This window comes from Pteropus vampyrus, unplaced genomic scaffold (assembly GCF_000151845.1).
Source record: "Pteropus vampyrus isolate Shadow unplaced genomic scaffold, Pvam_2.0 Scaffold53, whole genome shotgun sequence".
Taxonomy (NCBI): Eukaryota; Metazoa; Chordata; class Mammalia; order Chiroptera; family Pteropodidae; genus Pteropus; species Pteropus vampyrus.
In genome coordinates this window covers 7,528,530-7,542,620 of record NW_011888834.1, presented here as the reverse complement: position 1 = coordinate 7,542,620, position 14,091 = coordinate 7,528,530, and the positions used below count along the sequence as shown (strand labels likewise).

The 14,091-nt window shown below is 37.1% G+C and overlaps 1 pseudogene; it reads left to right on the top strand.

Moving 5' to 3' along the window:
• The first annotated feature begins 13,733 nt into the window (after positions 1-13,733).
• On the top strand, positions 13,734-13,852 carry LOC111739768 (annotated as a pseudogene).
• The last annotated feature ends 239 nt before the right edge of the window (positions 13,853-14,091 follow it).

Here is a 14,091-nt window from a genome sequence, read left to right as displayed (position 1 = left end):
ATTTCTATCCTCCACTCCAGATCTACAGAATTAGAATCAATGTGGATGGGACAATCTTTTTTACAAGGCCTCCAGGTGACACTGAAACAAGCTTAATTTTCTTAAGCACTGTTCTGGAAGATCTTCTCTAAAAAGAATATACTCATCAGAAAAAGTAGATCTTTATCTTTCTCAAGATTACTAATCTGAATAGCAATCCAATTGACTGGCTGATTATCTTTGGACCCAAACTGGTACTGCACACCATTCGTTATAAGTGTTGCCAAGCCCAGGTACCCCAGCCTGCCTGTCTGCCTCACCAACCGCCCCCACACTCCTGCCATGAGAGTGAGCAGCTAGGCCTTGGGAGTGCTGAGTAGTCACCCTGAACTCTCACTGCCCAGCAAAGACTGCCAGCTAAGCATTTTGGGAAAAGTTAAAGTACTGAAAAAATGTCATAGAGAGGAGGAAAAATAAAAGGAAGATAAAGTAGTGACGCAAATAGGGAACTAGGTCATAAAAATAAAAATAAGATGAAGATGACAACATAAGAAAAAGAAAGGAGACCATATCTAAAGTCAGAGTTGAGTTCAATGAGAAGGAAAAGACAGAAAAGCAATTTAGAGGTGACACACAAAGAAATTAAGGGTGACATAACAGTCAGGAAGTAGAAAGCGCAACAGTGCTTGATAAATGGCGAACACCATACAAAGACTAGTCACGACCGTGATGGCAATGAAGAAAAGCAAAGCAGAAGAGCAAGAGTTAAGAAACCACATTAGCTAACCGTGCCACAGGGGTGACACAGGAGCAGCCCTTTCTAAGGAAGGCAATGAACCAGGTGACTTCTACAATCTTTCACACTTAGTGGTTATTACATGGCTGTGATGTTATATGGCATGTACATGCACACACACACACACACACACACACACACACTATAGTGTGTATACATATAATTAATTAGAAAATATCTGTGGTATTTACTCCTTTTTTGCAAATTGCATAGGTATTTTAATTGGCATACTTAGGCCATGTTTTTCAAAAAGTCATCTTTAAGTTACACAAAAAATAATTTTTAAAATAAATATTTATAGAGTATCACTGCTACTAACAAATTCTTTAAAATTTTTGTCTTAAAATGTAACATACTTTAAATTTGATAAAAGCTCATAAAAATAGAAAAATCCTCTGTTTGGGCTGACCTAGCATACCGAAACACAACGGGGTGCCTCCTTAATTACTTTCTTTAATGTACTGAGCTTGGTTTCAGTATTCATTAGAGTTCAGACTTCCAGGAGAATTTCCTGTTAGTTTTGGCTAAATTATTATTGGTGAATTATAGAAAAATAGGACAAATCGATTGATTATAGATAGTATGGAAAGCATTAAATGAAAACAAGAAAATGTATCTGCTTAGAATCTAGCAATAGAAACAATGATCAGACTAAATCTCAGAATACACTAGTCAAGTCCAACTGCCTCATTGGTCAGTCAGTGTTGGTAATGATTAGCACCATATGGGGGTGCTCAAAGCAACTAGGAACATATTTATTCCTTCCTTCTAAGTGAAGTTACCAGATGGCCCCAAGGAAAGAATATGATTTTTCTCCAATTTATCTATCCAGAAAATAAAAATATTAAATTTAAGTGTATTATAGGTTTCAGGATTTCATTGTGATCAAGTGACACTAAAATGCTACAGTGAGAAAATCCTAACCCTTTAGGAATCAGTCTAAGCCTTGTCATTAAAATACATTTAAAGAGATGCTTTGTGTGGTGTTCTCCAGTATTGATAGAAAAGATTAAGACCCAATTATTATTCTACTATCGTGAGTTTATCAGGAAGAATGCCAAACCATGCTCTTTGTTTTCAAGAAAATTTCAGCACTGTGTGTGTGTGTGTGTGTGTGTGTGTGTGTAGAGGAAGGTAGATGGGTGGTGGTATTGCTGACCAGAAGGTAAGCCATGTGTTGGCCACATGCTTCTTTGATTAGCAAAATCGAAAATTGGGCTTCTAGCTTCTAGGTCTACATACCTCCTAGGATTTGGTTCTCAAATATAGATTTCAAGATTATCCAAATACTGACAATGACCCTACTATTTTTAAATTACTGTGTTCTGGAGTAATGCTTAAATTCAACACCCAGTGCTGTTGGTGCTAGTTAATCCAAATGATTGTGGCAAGTTGTTAATGAGTACAAAGTTGGAATAACACAGGGTAATTAGTTTTCAGTCCTCAGTACAAATGACTCTAATCCCAGGACATCCCACAAATAACAAAGGAGGCAGGGTGAGAGGGTGGGATGAACTGGCAGGATTCTAAAGACATCCTTAGAGATCAATAAATATATCACATCTGCTTAGATATCTAAGGTAAAGAGTGGACAGGCTCAGGACACATCTCTTCCTTCTGGCAAGACTCCATCAGCCTGAGTCCACGAGACACTAAAAACAAGCAGAGTATCCCTACTGACATGTGATGAACATATTCCATAAGCCAGAAATAAACATTTGTTGTTTCAAGCCACTGAGATTTGTGAGTTGTTTGCTAACACATAATTTATCCTGGCTATTGCATTATGCCAAAGAACTGGACATTTGAGAAGTTTATTATGTAAGTCATTGCGAATCATTAAGAATTTTGGGGGGTTGGGGTAAGTAGTAAACAAGAGAATAACAGTCTATCAGAGCTAGGTTTCAGGAAAACTAGTTTGAGTGCTCTTTTTAATGACAGAATTGGAAAAAAGATGAGCTGAAGTCAAGGAGAACCAGTAGGATGCTATTACAGTAGCCTGTGTCTGTATTTCCCAAACTCAGGCTCTATGGAACTCTCTTGTAGGAGATGGAAGTTGATACAGTATCGGAAAAGTTCTTCTATGGTAAAATAAATCTGGAAAACTCTATATAATACATTATATTGACTTTTAAAAGATATTTATATTTTAGTCAATCAAAGTTTCAAAGACGGTACTAAGTAGAAGTAGGTTAACTTCATCTGATCTAGTATCTACCCCCCAAATTCAATTACTCCTGAAGTTTTATATTTGTTTGTTTATTTACCATACTCTGTGAACTCTTGTAGACTGCTTGATAGCAGACTGAGAAATATCTGTCTAAGTGAAAGTACTTATTAGCATGATGACAGTGGAAGCAAAATAAAAGGAAATAGTTAAAATCTTTGAGGGAAACTTCCTGGATTGGTGACTCATTAGATTTGGTGCTTACGGAAGGATCAAAGAAGATTGAGGTCTGCAACTTGGCAACCAGGAAAATGGCAGAATCACTGACCTTGATAGGAAAGAAAATGGCATTTTGCTTAGTATCTGCATTGTGCCAAGCACTGAACCACAGATGTGAAAGATACACTCTATTTTCTAAAGGAGCTTCAAGTCTTCACTCACTCATCACTTTCTTCATCATCCAATTAACACTTTTAAAGCACTAGATACTAGGACAAAAATTAAATAAGAAACCATCCTTGTCTTGAAGGAGTTCTCAGGCTGGTAGTAGAGACAGTCACATAAAAAAAAAGATCACCAAACTTAACATGCTTAAAAGAAATACACCAAAATGTTTTAGATTCTATTTTGTTAAATTTAGGAAGTAGCAGTGGACCATCAGGTGGAATTATCTATCAGGCGGCTGGCAGTCTGCTCTGGAGTTTACAAGACCGGTTATAGCTGGCTTTGTTTATAGATGTGAAGATCATTCACTCGGCTGAGAAGATGGCTGATGACAATGAGGAGAGGACAGCAACACCTGTATCCAGTATATGGACAGAGGATGAGGAGAAGGAGCTCAAAAAATAAAAGAGCCAGAGTCCTGGACATATGCAGAGAGGAAAATACCAAAACAGAGTTCAGGAAAATGAAGAAGCTCACATGGTGTAGCTGGCCCTACTCTTCCTGGGAACAATAAGAAGCAAACTAAAGTAAAGGGAAGAGGAATGATCTTTAATATAGGGTTTATCAAGGATCCGATTTCACAGAGAAATCCAAGGAATGTGAACAGTGAGTGGTCTGACAACTGGTCATCAAGGTAACCTTCAAAAGAGCAGAATTAGGGGATGAATTAGGGGGTTTTAGGAGCTAGTAGATGGTCCAGAAATAGAGGCAGTGACTGCATAAAATGGTTTATAGATGCTGAGCCTTACCTCGAAGAAATGAAACAGAATGTTAATTTGAAGGGACAAATAGCAGGTTTTAGAGTTTTTGTTTTTACTTTTATTTAATATTTGGGGACAGGAAAACTCAAGCACTTTGGTAAGAGAAAGAATGGACTGGCTCTAAAGATGCAAGAGGCAGAGTTGGGGATGGGATGGAGTGGTGGGGGATGGGACTGAAACCTTAGGTGCAGCCGTTATCCTTAGAAAGGAGATGAAATATTTCTTCCTCTGAGAGGGGAGGAGGGAGAGTGGGCTGGGTACACACACAGAATAGTAAGGGGAACAGGGAGCAAATTTGAGTTCGTTTTTGTTGAATGCTATGAAGAGTCCGAGAAAACAAGAATATGAAATGACAACAGTAACTGAGTGGTTTTGGGAAGAGCAGAAGTGTTGAGGCAGTTACTAATGGTAATGCAACTGGGAGTCAACCAGAGATCACTATAAGTATTGCCAATCACGGGAGTGCTCTGGATATTTTGTGCAGGGTAATTCTTGATTTTACAGGACTGTCCTATGCATTGTAGGAAGTTTAGCATCACTTGCTCCTGTTCATTCGATGCCAGTATTGCTCCACTGTCACTGCGGTAAACAAAAAAACTCTACCACCCATTTCCAAGTGGGTTGAGACTCACTTAGCTAATATTAGATGGCCTGACATTCCAGCAGAAATCAAATCATACTAAAAATGGCCTTACTCAGTAATACTTAGGAACCTAAGATCAGAGTTCAGTAGTTTTAAAAGCTTTGATAAGGAGACAGTAAAAGAAATGTTTCTAGATTTCATCCCCAATGACCGAGAATATTTATATCATCTCCAACCTACCTTCATAGATCTGTTTCCAGTAAGAATAATTGCTAAGCACATATAGCATTTTAGAGCCAAACTCAGTTGCGCAAGATTAATTATTGCCAATTCAGACATTTTTATAGGCCATGTATGCCTAAACCCTGATCTAAAGCATGGTTTTTATAAGCCTGGCCCTTTGCCCAGGACGTGGGAGTGGGGAGTAAAAGTTCCAGAAGGAGACTAAAAGTAAATTGGAGGACTTAGTCTGAAAGAGAGCCCCTGCTGAGGTCACCAGGCAGAGCACTGCTACCCCACACAAATGTGGTTCAGGCCTTGGGGGTCTGAAAATACAGCTGCTGGTTTGCCCCAACAAGCACAGTCTTAGAAATATTGGCATAGTAGCAGAGCTGTCTGTGGAAGACTTGTACCTGCCCTGAGAGAGAAAAGTTATGTTAAATATAGCCTCTTACTGAAATAACTTATAGGAACTGATACTTAGTACAATCTCAGAGCCAGACCTCAGTTTCTGCTTATCTGGATGTCTTATGCTCCTTAAGAAATTATCAATATGCTCTGCTAACTCATCTGATTGTGACCTCAGCCTTCCCTAAGCCTGTCCTGCATGGCTAAGCCAATAGGCTTCAAGCTGTCAATAGCCTCACCCTTTTTTGACCCAAGTCTACTGGGTCATAGCCCTCAATTAAGCTTTGCCCCTGTGTTTCTTCAGTTGCAATCTCAGCCTGGGAGTGATCTATCTGGTATTGGTCCCTACCTGTCTTCCTCAAACTCTTGCATAAATCTAATATTCTTTATCAAAGTGTAGTAGCACTTTTCACTGCAATTGCTATTGATCCGACATTGCCAAACATCTAAAATAGGTCAAAGCATTTCAAAACATCCACCTAGAGTGTGAAGGAGTACCCAAAATAATGTAGAACCTCACTGTTGTTTTTAGTCAGGCATAAAACACTAATGAACTAAAACAGAGAAAACTTGCAATGTGTTTTAAGTCGATCCTTAAGTAAGACAATATTCCAAAATCAAATATTATAGAAAGGATTATTTATATAGAAGTAGTCGCATCTATTATACCCCTTTGGCTTTGAATTTGTTAATTCTGGATGGTAAATAAATTCATCTAATTATTTATTTCAATCCTCTGTTCTTAAACTGCTAAGATATATGAATTCTAAAAGTCAGCTATCAGAAAATGAATATACATTAACTAGCAATAAAATAGTAATCTGATAGAAAGAAAAATTTATTTTTCATTGAAAGTAATCATAATTTAAAAATATATGACATAATCATGTCAAACAAGACATATAAAATTTAGTTTTAAAATGTACATACTATCCCACATTTTGAATATATTTCATATACTCTTTAAAAATAAACTTTAATTGTAAGAAAGTTAGACTATTTACATTTCATTTAGAGTCAGCAACCAAAAGAGATTTACATTTTATTAATAAATTTTCTCTGGTATATGATTCAACTATATTAAGAGTCTGACACTAAGGCAACATCTAAAAGGGCAATATACATTTCCGTCAAGTTTTTCCCTAGTCTATATCACACAGCTTTCTCCCATCTCCTGTGTTTAGAGTTTGGACCACCCAATTTAACATATGTCAAAGGATCTCATAGTGACTTCTAGATGCTCCAAGTCTTGTCAATTTAACAAGTGTACATAGAGTGTCAATTTAGCAAGACCACCAGTTCATTTTGAAGGATAACGATCATGTCTTCTGCTTTTCTGTAACTCCCATAATGTGGGCAAATGATAAAAGTCTTAGAACTAAATAAAAGCTATTAATCTCCTAATTCAAAATTAGCATGCTCAACTGTTATAAGTCTCAAAAATAAATGTGGTAATTCAATCACTTCAGTCAAACCATACCTTATCACTGAATTCTCTTCAAGTTGTTCTTTATGCAGAATATGTTGGAAATAATCTTCTATAGCTTGAGCAGTTAGAAATTCTTTTAAGTACAGGTAGTACTTAAAAGAGACAGTGCCCTACGATGCCTATTGTATACAAAAAATCACATTAATAAGCACGTATGCTGAAGACTGATCAAGATGATTTGCTAATTTAAAGTATCCTAATCTGATTCTGTGAGGATATTGTGTATCGGGTGGGGATGGGAGTGATAAAAAGATTTGAGGGGATACAGTGGACAAATTGTTGCCATCAAAGTAAATCTCTTGGTGATGAATGTAATTCTCCCTGAAATGTCCAGACTTTCTCTAGGGTCAGACTTAGATATGTTTAATTTAGGACATACCTAAACATTGCATGGGACATACTTATACTAAAAATTATTCATTATTTATCTGAAATTCAAGTGTTATAAGGTGTTCCTTATTTTATTTGCCAACTCCAAGTATCTCAAAGTGTATTATAAAATTTAAAGAAATTTTGATTTCATTCCTTTAATTTTTAAAATTAAACATATGTCAAATAGCTGCAACTTGCAAAGGGAGAATGGAAGATTGACACAAAGTCAAATAAAGAATGTCAGGATATTAATGTCAAAGACTACATTTCAGAGGTCAAGGACCTTGACTATCAGGCTCACTGCTCTATTCCTGCCAACAGCTAATGCTCTGGGGAATGTTAGCGGCTAAATATTTTTTGAGTAAAAAATAGCAAATATAAATGTCTATCTCCTATTTATTTATTTATTTATTTATTTATTTATTTGTTTAGAGAAGGCGAACTCTTCTTTTTTATTATCAGGAATAAAAGGTTGGCTAATCCATTTCTTTTAGTCACTTCAGTTCAAACAGCTCAAACAAATACAGCAGGTAATGCTGACGATGAAGTACACAAACTGGCTGTGGCCATAATCCAGATAGCCTGCCAAGTACAGACAAAGTGTCAATGGAGTCGTTGTTTATCAGATTTCAGGCCCCAATAATAAGCATTTATACATTTGTATTCTTTTCAGTTTACAAATTCACTAGACAATGGAGATTTAAGTCCACTCTGGTTTTTATGTATTATTTTTACTAAAGGACAATGGCTTTTACAGTTCACTTACAGGCATTTATTAAAAGGTAGTCTGGATTTTGTTGAGATTTCAATAAAGAGTTGAGAGAATAGCATTCCATGAGGTTAAAAAAAGGAAAAAAGAACCAGGGAAGTTATTCTAAGGAGAAAAGGAAAGGATCCAGCAATTTCTGGAGAGGAAAAGGAGAAAGGAGTATTAAGAAATGAAGAGATTTTAATGTGATACACCACATAAACAAATTTAAAAATAAGAATCATATGGTCATATCAATAGATGCAGAAAAAGCCTTCAACAAGATACAGCATCCATTTATGATCAAAACACTTAATAAAGTCGGTATAGAAGGAAAGTACCTTAACATAATAAAGGCTATATATGACAAACCCTCAGCCAACGTTATACTTAATGGTAAAAAACTAGAAACCTTCCCTCTAAGATCAGGAACAAAGCAAGGCTGTCCACTATCTCCACTGTTATTCAATATAACATTGGAGGTCCTAGCAAATGCAGTCAGGCAAGAGAAAGATATAAAAGGCATCTAAATAGGAAACAAAGACGTCAAACTGTCACTATTTGCGGATAACATGATTCTCTATATAGAAAACCCCAAAGACTCCACAAGAACACTGCTAGAAACAATAAGCAAATACAGGAAAGTTTCTGGATACAAAATCAATTTTCCAAAGAAGTGAAGAGGTAGTCTTTAAAAATTTATAAATAAAGGACATATGTATGTGTAAGGAAAAATAGAAATATGGTGATAATAAAGTATTATGCTATTTAGAGAACATTAGGGAAAAGAAGATTAAAAGGGAACTACTGGCAAAAGGACAATTTATAGAATAAGTTCATCATACTACTACCAGACAGGAGTAGATTTTCTGGCCTCAAGTACGTTTAAAACGTTTATGTTTTACGAAAATGTATTATTGAGAGCCACAGTTTATTTGAAGCACTCACTTTTGTTTGTTTGTTACGTCAATAAGAAAATAGCTAGATACCACTGGACAACTTAATAAACATTAACCAACACAGTAAACAAAAACTTTCATTGTTTGAATCCAAGTGAAAACTTATTAAATTTGACTGAAATCAATTCTAGAGATGTGAAAAATGGTTTTCATAAGCAAAAACATACCTGTATGTGCAGAGGTGCCTTTGTCCCTGTTTCTTGTATAGGTCAGACCTTCTAAGTGGCACGTCAGTGAGCCACTTGGTAGATCTACCAATGAAAGAAAATTGTAGAGATATGAAAAAAAGAAAAAGAAAAAATAAGAGGTCATACGGAAGGTGCTTGTCCTAAATGTGGAGTTACATAGCACAGCTTAGTTTGTCATGATGAGTGTTGCCAAACTTAAGGGGTTCATCATGACCGCATGAGTCAAAGCCTAAAGAGCCACGGACAGGAGGCTGCAGCGAAGAAAGCAGAGATTTATTTAAGGAAATGGCACGAAACCCAGAGACACGAGTGAGTGGGTGCTCAAAGACCTGGCTCCTCGATGGCCTCTAGGGAATACGTTACATAGGGGAAAACTCATTAGTAGCTAAGGGGCTTGGGGTCCTCAGCTATCCTGATTGGTCGGGGCTTGGGTAGGAGGTAGTTGAACATTGTATCAGGCCCTGATGTCAGTCATGGCATCATTCTGTCTGGTTTCAAGAGGATGCTGGTTGGGTCATTCCACCTTCATGGGTATGGAGCTGCAAGGTGTTATCTTTAGTTTGACTAAAACCCTGTTTCTGTGGTCAAAAGACCTGAGGCTTTCTTCCTAAGACTAACTGATGCTAACCTAAGGGTTTAATGATTAAGAGAGTGGTTATGTAGTAAACAGAAGGATAAGGAAAGAAAAGAGGCAAGCGAGCCCAAGGCCAGTTTAAATCAAGGAGAAAGAGAAAGGAAAAAGTCACAAAGATTTGCATGGTTAGATCATCCCTTTTGGAAGGCTCAGCCCTCTAGATCAGACACGTTTCTTTAGACTTCTAAGAACACTGAACATTTATGAGGCATAAATATACGTTTTGCTTAAAAAATTACAATTTTATGTAAAACCAACAAAATGATAGTAGGTGACAGAGTTAGCGGAAATATTCGCACCACTCTAAATGGGTATACCTGCATAACTGCTAGAAAGTTAAAGACCTACAGTGTCATTTAACAAACGGGAAGCAAAACATTTCAGATTGTTTCTCTTTACGATGATTTTGTGGGAATAATAACTCTTTCTCTAGACTCTAAATCCACATCTCATCTTCGCAGGAGACCAAAACTTTATAGATACTCACTAAAGTTGAACAGCATTAATTTAATGCAGAGGACCACGCAATAAATACCAGATCACAAAGATAAAGGTACAGACCATGCAAAACCAGTAAACCTCATTAAAATGAATTAATTAAGAAAACCATTTCAAACAAATTGGGGAAAAAAATCCTCGATTGTAAAATATCTTCAAAGCGAATTTCATAAGGATACATTAATTAAAATTAAGCCAATAAGTACGTGAATAATTTTAGTGTAAATCCTTTGAATATATAGGCAGACTTCACTTTGCACTGTTTCAATATGCATGAATTTCTGTTACCAAGATTTAGTTGATTAACACCAGTTCCCTAACAACATAGTTCTAATTTCAGTTACCATGATATATCAACTAGATGTTGTTGACATAAGAAACACCCAAACCTGTAGAGAATTTTAATTAGTTCATTTGAGCCAAACTGATGACAATCGCCAGGAAGCAAAATCTCAACAGGCTGAGAAAATGCTCTGGAGAGTGACAGGTTTACAGCTTATTTTATACATTAGAATCAAAGGGGGAGAAGTAAGAAGAGTTACATGAAATCCACTGGTGGCAGATGAAGGGGGCAGGAGAAAAGAAAGTGGGGAAATCTCTGGGATTGGATAAAAAGTGAAATGGAGAGACACAAACTTCTTTTACATTGGTGGGTACAGGAGAGTTAGCAGTAACATTTACAGCACACAGAGATGGTATTTGGAGAATAAGATAACAATGAGGAGTTCTATGGTCTCTGAGGGGTCTGGATAAAGGGGATTACTCTGACATTCTTAGGGTATGTTATCTTAGATACGAAAAGACAATAGGCAGGCTCACTTAAAGTAAAAGACTGACCTTGTCAAGGAATAGGATATGACTACCCACATTCCCTACTTTTAGGAATTTTTATGTTCAGATCATCCTATTGGTTAATATCGGTCTCTGAATTTGTAGAGCCTCCCATGCTGGCCTCCCCTGAGCTCGTTGGGTTTAGTATGTGGCCCCTTTTTTGTCCACAATGTAATTGTATAATTACTATTCAGTTGACACACATGGGAAAGTATGTAGCTGTGTTGCTTCCTAATCTCCCAGTGATAAATCCACATGACATTTTACAAAAATGGATCATCGAAAGAGAGAATTGGTCAAGAAAAAGTAAAGTGTAGCAAAGAAACAATAAGTGATAATAGGGGAAGTAAAATTATAAATAGAATTATAGAAGAAAGAACTGACAGTTGGAATGTTGACACTCTTGAAAGACTCTAGATATGCAGCCAGAGGAAGTCAGTGAAAGCAAGTTTATCAGCATTAATGGGAAAGAGATTATGACTAATAGGATGAAGATGTCACAGAGGAAATGATGACTAAAAGAAAACCTTCACATTAAAGGAATTCTCAAGAGATATTTCCCAATTGAAAGCACAAAGAATAAAGTGTTGGAAGCTGATCCAAACGTAAAAAGGAGTATGACAAGTCAGAGTAGACCTGTGGATTTATTTCAGTTTCTTCAAGCTGAATATCTAAAAGGCTGATACTGAGAGTTTTCTGAAGTTTTCCCTCTTTCTGAATCAAATGTTCCCTTCACGACTATTTTCCATACCAATGCTTGCCTTTGGCATACCCATCGTACCTTGGTACCTTCGTAAGAGTGTCATAAGATAACTGTTCTGATAGCGTATCTCTCTGGATCCAGCCTAAAATCCAACCTTCCACTTGTGCAGGCCTATCCTCGATTTGTGCAACAACAACCATTATATTTGCTTGGACCCTCTCATCAACAAAAAGAGAGACCAAATGGAGTTGTAGGGTCATCAATTTTCTCTCTGAATCTCGGTCTATTCAGTATCTTTCATGAACGAAACTCCCAGTTGTCCTGCGTGCCATGCCCAGATCTCATCATGCCTTGACCTCAGAGAAACAATGTTAGCATTTCCTGCCAAAGTGTCCTACATACTTGCCTTATGATACAAAAATACACTGGGAGAAAAAATAAGTAATGAAAAATGGAAAGAATAACTACTTTGGCAGAACATATCACACAGAGAAAATGAACATACCTTTTAGGTTATAATTTATCTTGGGTAAATTTGGTAAAACCAATGTGTCCAGTGTAAAGTTGAGATCTTCGTGAAAGATTTCAATATGTTCTCCAATACGTGGATATCAACCAGAAAAAAAAAATTTTTTAAGCCAGGATATGGGAAAAAATGGTTCTAGAAATAAGAAAGTCTGTACTTATAATGCAGTTTTTTGGAATACTAATTGGTCAGTTTTTTACTCCCACTTTAGCTGTTGCTTTTGAAGCTTTCATGGAACTACATGAAGTATACTGCTTTGTCATTCTTCTGAGTACAAAACAAACAAAAAAAAAAGTGCAACCTGCATCCAACTTCTCTTCTGCTTCTGAGTAAGTATATTTGTCTCTCAGGAGTTCTGCATCCGCTTGTTGATGGTAAAGAGCGCTTGTTGATGGTAAAGAGCTCTGATACTCTGGGGCACACTAAGCTGAAGAAGCACTAACAAGTATGACCCTGAGGCTGACACTGGAATCAAAGGCTTTTTGTTTCTTGTGGATCAATAACTGATGGTGGCCTCATCAGTACAGTTTCCCTGAAAAAGCATTTCTAGTTTCTTCACTTTGTCCTCCGAGAATTTATCAGGTCTGAGGCATACCTTCCCTCAAGTGCCAGAGCCTCACAATAGAGCTTTTTGTCATAAGCAATGTGTCAGCCTCATCTTTTTATCAGGGTGTAGTGAACCTGGCTCACACACCAATGTACAGTCAAGTCCAGAAAAGCGGAGAATCTAGAAAAGCATGTCTTTTAATTTTACTTATATGACTACATTCGTTTATATGAGTATGTGAGGGTGGGCTGTCTTTTTCTTTGTGTCCTAATGCCTAGCACAGTCACTGCTTGCAACATACAAGCTCTCAATAAATGTCGTATAAATCGTATGAATTTTATTTGTTGTTTTCCAGGGCTGCCCTTGCAATTATTCTTGATCTTCTTCATGACCAATGCAAGTGCTGTGAGAACTGGAACCACGCTGCACAGAGTAGGCAGGCAATAAATATCATTTGGAATGGTATTCTGTGTTTATTCCAGGATTATTTTTTATCTCCAAACGGTTCCATCTAAACAAATGGAATGCTCGTTCTCCTCCCGTCCTGTCCAGCCTGTTTTTCCAGGCTGCTGTTTTTCTTCTTTAAGGTTACTAAAGCAAAAGCAATTGGCTGAATTGTGCCACTGTTGTTTTAATATACAGAGGGTTCGCGTTTCTTGCCAGGGTGAGTTCTGGGCAAAACTGAGATCCCTGACAACAACAGGTGTCAACAATTTTATATGGTGATCTGGCAAAAATGGATATGGCCATGCTGAATACTCCTACCAGGCGCTTGCTTACAGGTTCTTATCTAGGATATGTTCTTTCCAAATGTTAAGAAATATACTGAAGCAGAGGCATTTGAATATTTGCTCTGATAAACTACCTTTAAAATACTTCCAGTCTACGGCCATACTACCCTGAAAAAGCCCAATCCCATCTGATCCCGGAAGCTAAGCAGGGTCGGGCCTGGTTAGTACTTGGATGGAAAACCACCCAGGAATACCAAGCGCTGTAGGCGTAAAAAAATAAATAAAATAAAATAAAATACTTCCAAATGGAGACCTTCACTAGCTGCAAATTCACTTACCATCCATTTTCCTATGGTTTGTGACTTCACAGTGGCCTGGGAGGAGGTGATTAGTTATCTTGTATTTTTATTAATGGGTGAAAAGCAGGCTTTTTAAAACTGAGTGATAAAACTGAGTTGTAAATCCTTTTAAAAAATTAGCTTTTTACTCATGCCATACATTAGCAGCT